Consider the following 12,010-nt stretch of genomic DNA (forward strand, 5'->3'; position numbering starts at 1 on the left):
TTTCTCAGTTACTGGATTGAATGATCGGATACAATCTACGTTATCATCAAAAAGAATTATCAAATCATCTTTGCCGATCTCTTCGTTTGTTTTCCGTGATGCTTTTGAAGCCTTCAAAAGATGCCCAGTGATCAGCTTGTACAGTCCAAAGTCGTTACTGATGATTAGGTTTGCTTCCAAAAGACGTTCTAAAAATGCCGGAGAGACTTCATTAAACTTGATTCCTTCAAGAAATTCGCGCAAATTTTCCTGATTTCTGCGATTTCTTTCAACCCAATTGAACAATAACGTTAGTTTTTCGTATTCGCACAACTTTGATTGTTCCGACTTCACAAAATTGAGGATGTTAGTTTTATCTATATTTCCAAATTTAGGTTGGTTTGATATCTCCATGATATTTTCATGAAAAAATGCTCTACATCGGGTAGAGACAGCATCCAGTCCATACATATCGGCGACATGTCTTGTAGAAAAGTAATTCTCAACATTAACTGATTCCTCCAAAATGTCAGATACTGCCTGTTTCACATCTTCCAACTGCATCATGATTGCGACATGAATAAGATCATTCATCTTTTCATCAGGAATTTCTAATTTGCCGGAATATATGAAATCGATGCAGCTTTTCACACACTGAGAATCGACCTCTTTCAAAACAACTTTTCCTTCACGACTCTCTTTTGTGTCGTGCTTTAACATCGCTTTGAAATAAGCACAACCAGCCGACAATACATTTCTGTGAGAGTAATAGACATCATCTCCTACTTGAATTGTGAAATCACAATGATCGTTCTCTTGTTTCATTCGATGTAATTCTTTCATCATCTTCACTGAATGTTTCTCAACATTTCGACACACAATCTGCACCATGATTGTCAATCAACTACAGTATATAATGATCCTACGATAATTATAATATAGTCAAACTCAAACACTGTTTTTGAATTGAAGATGATTAGTAGTAATGATTATAGTAATGCCTGTCGAAAGAATCCTAATACGTATATCAACGTCACGAGTATGAATTGAATGAAATTAAACTACACACAAGGTGAACACTGAATAGTGCTAAATCAGAGGCATCCCCGCCATAATGCAGTTATGAAAACTTCTTCCATCAATTTGCTTTACTTGTTATTCGTTGTATTGACATCATGACACGAAACCAAAGAGTTATTGCGGTCGATAACCCTCACCAGTTACCACTACCTCGAGAATGATCGAGTTGATTATCCGTAATCTATAATAATTTTATACTATGGTATATTCCAGGTGCGGCCGCATCTGTTTAATGCTCCAACCGAATATCACAAAGATTGGTTTTAAAAGACCAGCAAAACGAAAGATCGCACTGATTTCACTATAGAGTATGACTGGAGTGACGACTCGATTGTTCTCCCATTGTTAGCCGGCAGAATGGTCACGGTCAGATGGATCCGATAGGGTTGGTGTTCATACCTTGCAAATGGGTAACAAATCTTGCAAATGGGTAACGATTTACCTTGCATATGGGAAACAAATCTTGCAAATGGGTAACGATTTACCTTGCATATGGGAAACAAATCTTGCAAATGGGTAACGGTTTACCTTGCATATGGGAAACAATCTTGCAAATGGGCATGGACTGATTTCACCTTGCAAATGACCAACAACGGTCGAAACACAAGGCATGGTGGGGTCATCCACCCACTAGTGGAGCAAGACCCAGATGGGTCCCCCCCACAAATTCGGCGAAATCCAAATCCAAATTAAAAAATCCAGATGCTCATTCAAAACTGACGGCAATTGGTGCGGTCGAAACACAAGGAGGGGTCATCCGCCCACCAGTGGAGCAAGACCCAGATGGGTCCCCCCCTCACAAATTCGGCGAAATCCAAAGCCAAATTTAAAAATCCAGATGCTCATTCAAAACTGACGGCAATTGGTGCTACCATATGACCCCTCCCCACCACCACCACCACCACCACCAATTCGAATAGATCCAAATCCAGATTTCCATCAAATCCAAATCTGAAAATCCACATTTTTATCCAAAACTGACGTCACCCCTCCCCACCACCACCACCAATTCGAATAGATCCAAATCCAGATTTCCATCAAATCCAAATCTGAAAATCCACATTTTTATCCAAAACTGACGTCAGATGTAGTTGGTGCTAGCATATATGCCCCCCACCAATTCAGCGAAATCCAACTCCAGATTCTCATCACGATTTACATTGAAATCAATCAGTTATGCAAAGGCAAGGACTTACCTTGTAATAGACGATAAATCCATCAGTTATGCAAAGGCAAGGACTTACCTTGCAAATGGGTAAGGATTTACCTTGCAAATGGGAAACAAATCTTGCAAATGGGTAACGATTTTACCTTGCATATGGGATACAAATCTTGCAAATGGGTAACGATTTACCTTGCATATGGGAAACAAATCTTGCAAATGGGTAACGATTTACCTTGCATATGGGACACAAATCTTGCAAATGGGTAACGATTTACCTTGCATATGGGATACAAATCTTGCAAATGGGTAACGATTTTATACCTTGCACATGGGAAACAAATCTTGCAAATGGGTAACGGTCTATCTTGCATATGGGAAACAAATCTTGCAAATGGGAAAGGCTTTACCCTGCAAATGGGAAACAAATCTTGCAAATGGGAAAGGACTGATTTCACCTTGCAAATGACCAACAACGGTCGAAACACACCACATGGTGGGGTGGTCCGCCCACCACTGCAGCAACTCCCAGATGGGTTCATCCCCATATGACCCCTCCCCACCACCACTAGTGCGGTCAAAACTCACAACAGGTGGGGTCATCAGCCCATCAGTTGAGTGATACCCGGATTATCCCTGCTATCAAGCAATTATGCCTACTTATGCTTACTTACTTTTCGCCATTTATAGTTTGTCAAACTAATAAATCTGCTAGATCACGACCAATCGATAAAGCCACCTGTCGCCAGTTCTAGTTGCGCAATCTGAAAATCCAGTTGGGGGTGATACTTACAGACAAAACGAAAGTGACCAATGGCCATATGTATTCAGAATATACAGAATATACACTTATACAGTGTAGGAGGAACGAATAGGCCTAGCAAAAATCGTGGCAATGTTCGCAATAAAAAAATTCTTTTGGTGCAGATTTCCCAGGGCTGCAATCCGTGTGGGTCCATCTATTGCAATTGTTACACTGGACCTAGAAAAATTATTGGAATTAATTCGCGTAACAAAATGACTGGAGTCAATCACTTAATACCCAGTCTGTGTTGTCTCCTGGTGGTGTCTCAGGAGGTGTCTCAAAGTAGCATTTCACACAATATTCGGACAACTCTTTCTCATCTGTAGAGATAGTGGTTTACTGATTATACCGTAGCCGCCAAGAAGGCGTGGATATATGTATTTACTTGTTTTGTCGAGCAGCATTTGTCCGAATACCTTCCTGTACCCGACACAAGCATGCGTCGAATGGTTGAAGCCGAACTCCATACCTGACGCAGGAATCGATGCTCCGCCATCTTTACAATAGACTTCAGCAGCCTAAAGTTACACCGATATCATTAAAACTTTAGCTTGGCGGCAAACTTGCCACGCGAAATTATATAGGCATCACAAACCTTTAACACAAGTACGCCGCAATCAAAACCATCTTTCTGAACTTCCGGTCTTGTTTTTGGTATTATCGATGTCACATATCTTCGTGAAGAAAATGTCCGGCGGAATTCTCTCATCAATTTGTCAAGCTTGGGCACTTGTCTTTTTGTACCGATGATAGATTTTGCGACTTTATCAAACTCCGCCGCAGACATGTTATGCAATGCCTCTATGAGTCGATCTTCAGTCATCTCTCGACAGTCGGCCTCCAAAGATCCATCTGTTTTTGACACTTTACGATATTCCGTATTCAGTAAATAGGGCCCACTTCGACTTTGTTTTCCGATGAATGGTGACCACTTTGACAAGTTGGGAGTAATGCACCACTCGGATACTCGCCTTTTCGGAAATCCCCGCAGTACCATATTGAGTTCGACTTTTTCCCAAAATTCATCACAATTGACTTCATCAATCTCTGGATCCAGATTAGACGGACTTAGTTGCGATGCTGGGCATCGAAAATTGATTTTTTTGCAGAGATCCATGATCAATATCGTCGGGTGATTACCGCATAAGTCACAGCTGAAGGAGTATTTGTGATCAGAAATAGCTTCGAAATGCCTTCCTTGATTGGTGGATAATAATAATAATAATAATATAATAATTTATAGAGCGCCGAATATAACAATATATCATTATTACACTAGGGCGCTGTACATAAAAGGCAATAAAATATAAAATCCGCGATTTACCAACGAAAAACTCACATAAATCCGCTTCTACTGGTCGGAATTGACTCAAATTTGTTTTGCAACGTCGTTGAAGACAGCTCAACAATTTCATGGGGTTGACAGAAAAATTTGGAGAATTATTTTTTTTTATTTTCTTGTTTAAATTAAAAAATTCAATTGGATCTTCGGAGCCCGCCTATACTTGTTCGAATTGAACCAAATTTGGTGTGCAGCGTTTTTTAGGGTAACCTGACGATTTAAGAGGTGACCGGCTTGAATCGGGAAAAAAGTTATTTTTGAACAGCCCTACTGTCGGATGGCCGGCGGGATACTGTTTCACACGTGAATGTGGACTCTGGACATATGCTCGTCGACTGTCGGATGACCGGCGGGATACATATATGTTCCACACGTTCACACACACATGAGCATCGACGTAAAATACACATAATTATTGGGGTTATAATGATTGAAGGCGTCACAATTTTCTTTTACTCATCGTGGCGACAGGTGAGTAACAGAGGAAGGCACTGCCTCGCCTGAGCTCAAATCACTCGGATTGTTGTGTGTGCGTGTGTGTGTGTGTGGGGGGGGGTCATATGGTTGCACCAACTAACTGACTGACTGACTAACTGACTAATTTAGTAATTAAGATTTGGATTTCGTCTAATTTGTGGAGAGGGACCAATCTGGCCGCTCCACCCTGTCGTGAATTCAAACTGTTCCTGCATGGCCATTAGCAAGGTCAAATCAATACTTGCTCATTTGCAAGGTAAAGCCTTTCCCATTTGCAAGATTTGTTTCCAATTTGCAAGTATGCAAAAAGTAAGTAAGCATAAGTAGGCATAATTGCTTGATAGCAGGGATAATCCGGGTATCGCTCAACTGATGGGCTGATGACCCCACCCACCTGTTGTGAGTTTTGATCGCACTATAGCATCTGGACACTATAACATCTGGATTTTTTAATTTGGATTTCGCCGAATTTGTGTGTATGGGGGGGGGGGGGATGAACCCATCTCGGTCTTGCTGCAGTGGTGGGCGGATCACCCCACCATGTAGTGTGTTTCGACCGTTGTTGGTCATTTGCAAGGCGAAACCAGTCCTTTCCCATTTGCAAGATTTGTTTCCCATATGTAAGGTAAATCGTTACCCATTTGCAATATTTGTTTCTCACATGCAAGGTAAATCGTTCCCCATTTGCAAGATTTGTTTCCCATTTGCAAGGTAAAGCCTTTCCCATTTGCAAGATTTGTTTCCCATATGCAAGGTAAATCGTTACCCATTTGCAAGATTTGTTTCTCATATGCAAGGTAAATCGTTACCCATTTGCAAGGTAAAGCCTTTCCCATTTGCAAGATTTGTTTCCCATTTGCAAGGTAAATCGTTACCCATTTGCAAGATTTGTTTCCCATTTGCAAGGTATATTCTTGCTCATTTGCAAGATTTGTTTCCCATTTGCAAGGTAAATCCTTTCCTATTTGCAAGATTTCTTTCCCATTTGCAAGGTAAATCGTTACCCATTTGCAAGATTTCTTTTCCATTTGCAAGGTAAATTCTTTCCTATTCGCAAGATTCTTGCCCATATGCAAGGGCACACCTTGTCCATTTGCCAGGTAAATCGTTGGATTTCTGATGAATTTCAAGGTAAATCGTGATGAGAATCTGGAGTTGATTTCGCTGAATTGGTGGGGGGCATATGCTAGCACCAACTACATCTGGCGTCAGTTTTGAATCAAGATTTGGATTTTCGGATTTGGATTTGATCGAAATCTGGATTTGGATCAATCCGAATTGGTGGTGGGGAGGGGTCATATGGCTGCACCATTTAACGTCCGTCAGTTTTGGATGAACATCTGGATTTTCGAATTTGGATTTGGATTTCGCTGAATTTGTGGGGGGGTGAACCCATCTGGGTCTTGCTTCACTGGTGGGCGGATCACCCCACCACGTCGTGTGTTTCAACCGTGTTGTTGGTCATTTGCAAGGTGAAATCAGTCCTTGCTCATTTGCAAGATTGTTTCCCATATGCAAGGTAAATCGTTACCCATTTGCAAGATTTGTTTCCCATATGCAAGGTAAATCGTTACCCATTTGCAAGATTTGTTACCCATTTGCAAGGTGCGAGCACCAACCCTACTCGCTGATTACGGTAGTTAACTCAAGTAATGTCCGTTGATTGTTGAAAGAATCATAATACGTATAATAACGTCACGAGTATGAATTGAAGGAAATTTAACTACACACAAGGTGAACACTGAACAGTGGTAAATCAAAGGCAAACCCTGCCATAATGCAGTTAAGAAAACTTCTTCCATCGATTTGCTTTACTTTGTATTCGTTGTATTGACACGAAACCAAGGAGTTATTGCGGTCTAATACCACCACCTCGTGAATGATCGAGTTAATTATCCGTAATCTAAATCGTATTTTGGAACATTGTCAAATAATTTTATACTATGTTATATTCCATGGGCGGCCGCATCTGTTTCAAATCTTTTTTTTTTTCATCCTCCAACCAAAGATTGGTTTTAAAAGAGCAGCAACACGAAAGGTCACGCTGATTTTACTCCGTGTTTGGAAACGAAATCAGCGAAGCGTGTGGCTTGTCAGGGTGGAGACCAAAAGTCCCCTACAGTGTTGGTTCGATAATGTTCACAATAAGAGCAATTCTGTTCACAATAAGAACAGTCTCATGTTCACAATAAGAGCAGTCATGTTCACAATAAGAGCAGTGTCATGTTCACAATAAGAGCATTCGTGGTATTCACAATAACAACAGCCGCTTAGCGCGTTATTTTAGACTTATCGGTGACCAAAAGTGTGATTTTGTTAAATCTGCGACCGCTAAACCTCAGATCCTTAAACCACCTACCCTCGCTGGTTTAACTCGCTCAGTATTGACCTACGTCCAGTGTTTCCGCCAACTGCTCTCAATTAATGCCCAATGCAGTGGTTCTTATGCTATGTGTAACAGAACAGCAAAAGAACAAAACAAAGACTGATATGCAAGGATAATTAGTTTTTGCATTTGCAGTGTAGTGTAGCCGTTACCAATGATATATATATTTATCATTGCGGTTACTGGCGGGGTAAACCTTGTGCTATCAGTAGCAATTTTTCAGTTTATTAATATTACAATACAATACAATGCATTGGGTTATAATTTTCGTCTGATCAAGCTACATATACAATGTACAATGCGATAAGACACAATGCAATGTAACGAACAGATAGGAGGATGTCGAACGACACGCATCAGTAGCGATCCTTTACTCAAACATCCACCTCGGCCTAGAGTGCCCGATGTCACAGTTCTTTTTCGATTTTGATCTTTTTTGAAGCCGCGGCCCTTTCAGCAAATTCGGCTCGCCAAGTAGGCCTACTTCATTTTTCCTTATCCGGCCCGCCCCCGTTCTAAACGTTCACCGTATAATAATCAGGTTGACAACTCGCTAGATTCACGATTTCATGCTTTCTACACAGTTTATTTTTACAAACAGTAGACAAGTAAGAAACCCAATTTTACGTGATTCATTTCGCAGTAAATTATAAGAGTTGACTTTTACGCAGATGAAAGCAACAGATAGAACGAAGACAGAGATACATTGAATTTCAAGCTTAACCTGAACACAGTCGTGTCTTAGAATATGGAACCTAAATTGCAGTTTCCCTAAGTCAAGAAAGAGACAGTGTTTCGGCTTCGGGAATAGTGAGGGTTAACATATCTGCAAGTAGTGATTCTTGTCCCTTTCCGTAGCCATAGCCCAATTTCCATTTTGCAAATGTGCCATGACCCACAACTATAGGCCTAAGTCTTCTTTTAAGCCATTGCAATATGGCAGGTTTAGGCCTAGCAGTTCATATCAAATCATAGTTCGTTCTCATGAGCAGAAGAACGGCAAATGTGTGTATCGCAAGCTTGGCTCGTTTCAAACTACACAGATCTTCTGTCGCCTTGACAGGGAAACTGGAAATTAGGGTGGAACATTTCCCAAATTATATTAGAATTAGAGCAAGAAACATTTCTCAAATTAGATTATAATCAGATTACTGGCATTTTCCTCGAATTAGGCAAAATCAGACATCTGATATTATCCAATTGTCCAAGTCTGTCTGAATCGTCTCCGCCTTTTTATTTAACTGTTTGATTTGGGCGTCCGACTTGAACTGTTACTTGGTGCCTGCAGTGCGCTTCGCCCTGTCACTAGATGTCGAAAAAATGAAGGAGGAGCTTTTCGTAACGAGTTCTCCCTCGACAAATTTGCAAATTTTGTCGGTGTCTGATTCCGTGGTCGTGACAACGTGTGATCCAGGGAGGAGGTCTGGCGTTTGAATTTTACGAATTATTCGTTTGAATGAGCCGACACATTCGTACTCGCTTTGGAACGTTGCGCAGCACTGGGCCGGTTCACGTCTTCCTCGATCTGCAAAAATAGAAGGGGGCCAGTCAATATTAACATTTGAATCCCGGGATTTCAAGGTTTATTTCTGAGAGTGATACTGGGATCAACTCTATATTGAAATCCTGGGATTTAAAAAAAACATCTACGAGACCTGACACTACTTCCACTTACATTGTTTTCTTGCAAAACTAGGCCTATAATACCTTACTCTTTACTTATTCGGAAATTTGTACTTCTACTTGTACTCGAGTAGAAATTTACGACGCTACTCGTCCTTCCATTTGAGTACCAACAATGAATACTTTGTTCTTCTCCTGAAACAGCGATGTCGAATGACCTCCAACCCCAACCTTCACCCACATTTGTCACCCACCTTTTTACATCGGGATCGACCGACTTTTCCTGTAGGCATCCGTACCAATGGTGGGTCTTGGGAAACTTTCTGGCGGTTCACTCCCAGCTACTGGGTCGACCTTTTATTAATCGGGCGGCGTGACGGAAATCCTTCCCGAGCAAGGGTGACACTGGAATAAAAGGGGGTCAGTTTTTTGGACAACGCTAAGCAAATTGCGACAATGACTCGATTACAATCATAATTGTAAATATACAGCATCTCCTAAATTACATTAGAAGAAGTTTTGAAAAAATTAGATTACAATTATTGAATTTACGAAAACTTGCACATTGAATGAAGTTCAGTTCTTATTAAATCACAGAGTTCCTTTTCATGAGAATGGCAAATTCCTGTTTCTTGACTCGATTCAAGCGATACAGTTCGTCTAGATCCATTTCAGGAAAGCCAGAAAATAGATACGTTATAAAATTAGAGCATAGAAATATTTCATAAATCAGATAAGAATTACACAACTAAAAATATCTAGTTGTTCAAGTCTGCACAGTGGTGGTCAGCAACAAAGTACTTCTACTTTTTCCAAGTAATCCAGTATTTCCCCACTACTGGTAGCAACTAAAATTTCCGCTACTTTTACTTGTAATCCGTCATATTTCGTAACTTGACTACTTTTCACTATTTCCACTTTGTCAAGAGGATGTGTTATGTTCTTCTGATAAGAGAGATAGAGTGACTAAGGCGGAGAAATTCAGGGGCTGCTGTTGCGGAGTGCCCAGACTTTTTGTCGTGCCTTGCACGAAGTTATGGGGTGACCAATATCTTTCCACTAAAGTCTGGGTCAATATAATTGATGTTGAAGTTTGTGTGTTTGTGAAGTTCATGTTTGTGTGTTTGTGAAGTTCATGTCCATATGGCAGTTTCATGACATTTAACAGGCTCAAGGTTCAGCAAAACGTTTAAAATTATACGACCTGCCGTATTTCAGCTTCCTACCTAATAGGGCAAAACATCAATGTAGTCTCCGGGTAGAACTTATCCACATCGGTCATTGTCTTATTCACTACAGGCATGGTAATACGAGAGAGGTCGCCATAGCGCCGCATTCTCTAAAATGGAGCGCAGGTGAGAAAAAGAAGCCAAGAACCACTGTTCTACAGCAACAGTGTCCTTTTATAGGCTATTATATGATACATCCGAATCCTGATGCTGTTCAAATAGATATCTCTTGGGATGTAGAAACAGAAACCCAGCACTCTGCACCGTCAGCATGTGAGTTTCCAGGTTTCGAGAGTGTGTTTATGACGGATTTGCAAAACTTCTTACATAATTCAGTAGTTTCAAAGACAGCAAATTCCACTTCTACCTGAAGTAGGCTACTTCTTGGTTGCTTGGAACAGCACTACTACTATTCATATTTGAGTGAATTTTTCAGCGTTACTTCAACTCGAGTAGCCTTCTTGACTACCGTAATTTTCCGAATATAGTGCGCCCCATGGATAATACGCACCCTTAAAATGGCGTGTAAATTATGGGAAAAAGCCTGTACCCATGTATAGTACGCACCCTGCATTCGCAGTACATGAATAGTTGTGTTTTAGTACATGATGTTGTTCTGTTTTGCGATGTCACTGTCGAACAATCATTAGATAACGATCGCTAATCATAATACAATTAACGGCATTGTCTCTAAACCAGAGTAGATAGTAAGCCAAAGCCTGTGAGGCCGGCGACGCGATAGTTCAGGCGTCTGACGGTTATGTCGGGCGCACCAGTCCTGTTGGAGATGCGACTGATTACGCAAGTGATTATATCGTGCGCACATAGCCTCTTGTGTGAGCAATTGTTAAGGCCTGCCGCCCGGGTTGTAACCAAGTCACAGGCTTCGAGTCACAAGTCAATCTCACTTTTATAGTTTTAACTCGAGTCATTTTCAATTCACCATCGAGTCAAGTCCGAGTCCAAGTCATCGAGCAGAGGTTCGAGTCCGAGTCATGGTATTATGACTCGAGTTCGAGTCCAAGTCATTGTGTTGATTGCTCAGTTTTCAGTTGAAGTCTTGCTAAACCCACTTTTATAACTATTGTTTGGTGATATCAAATGGTTTGCGTTTATTTTATACTAATTTTCCTCTCTTGTAACAGTTTATGGTCGCCTTTTCAAGTACCACTACCAATAGACGAAGTCCCTATAGGGTGGTTACTATTCTTCGAAATCACAAAATGAAATCTCGGTCTTGGCCGTCTGAGTCTCGAATCATATGACTTGGTTCGAGTCATGCGCAATGACTCGAGTCCAAGTTGAGTCAAAACACAGACTGACTCGAGTCGAGTCGAGCCATTACCGTATTTTGAGAAAATGACTCGAGTCAAGTCGAGTCATCAGAAAATCGTGACTCGAGTCGAGTCATGACAACCCTGCCTGTCGTTGACGCGATGAATCAGCAAGGATTGCCGCGCACGCTTGTAGCAATCAGCGATCTAATTTCGCTCGCGTACCAACGGCAAACTAACTCGCGACCTGTGCAGAAGACTTGTTAATTGGCAACACGCTTCTCTATTTGGCAGCGCGTTACACTCTATAATACTAGTTACTGGGCACGATAGCTAGAGGTGATGCGCGATTGGAAACAAACACGAAGAAAGGTGTGATTTCAAGTTTTTGATCGAGGGAGATTCTTTTCAAGGCTTGCTGTACCCATATATAATACGCACCCCCGTATTTGAAGGCAAAAAATCGGTAAAATTTTGCGCATTATACATGGAAAATTACGTTTCACACCTTGTTCGTTTGTTTTGAGGTATACATGGTGTTTGTCGACTACTATAGTCATTTGCACCAGGCCGATATTCTTCATGTTTATTCCGAAACTGCCGACTTATAGCACGGCCCAATTCTGGGCTTTTCATAAGACACCGCTTACGCA

At 41.1% G+C, this 12,010-nt stretch overlaps 1 protein-coding gene across 3 annotated transcripts in view; it reads right to left on the reverse strand.

Annotated features, from left to right (window-relative positions):
• LOC145433270 (uncharacterized) overlaps positions 1–12,010 on the reverse strand; it is a 223,208-nt gene that overhangs the window by 54,578 nt on the left and 156,620 nt on the right. The window contains exons 7-8 of one of the 3 annotated variants that reach the window (XM_080310334.1): positions 9,109–9,259; positions 8,242–8,756 (exon numbers count right to left, since the gene is read on the reverse strand). The exons of the other annotated variants lie outside the window; for them this stretch is intronic. The gene's annotated coding sequence lies outside the window, so the exon portion shown is untranslated. Of the gene's footprint in view, positions 1–8,241; positions 8,757–9,108; positions 9,260–12,010 lie in introns of those variants that run through there. 3 annotated transcript variants of the gene reach the window in all.

Source organism: Botryllus schlosseri, chromosome 1 (assembly GCF_051294905.1).
Source record: "Botryllus schlosseri isolate E-star chromosome 1, Bs_hap1, whole genome shotgun sequence".
In the NCBI taxonomy this organism is placed as follows: domain Eukaryota; kingdom Metazoa; phylum Chordata; class Ascidiacea; order Stolidobranchia; family Styelidae; genus Botryllus; species Botryllus schlosseri.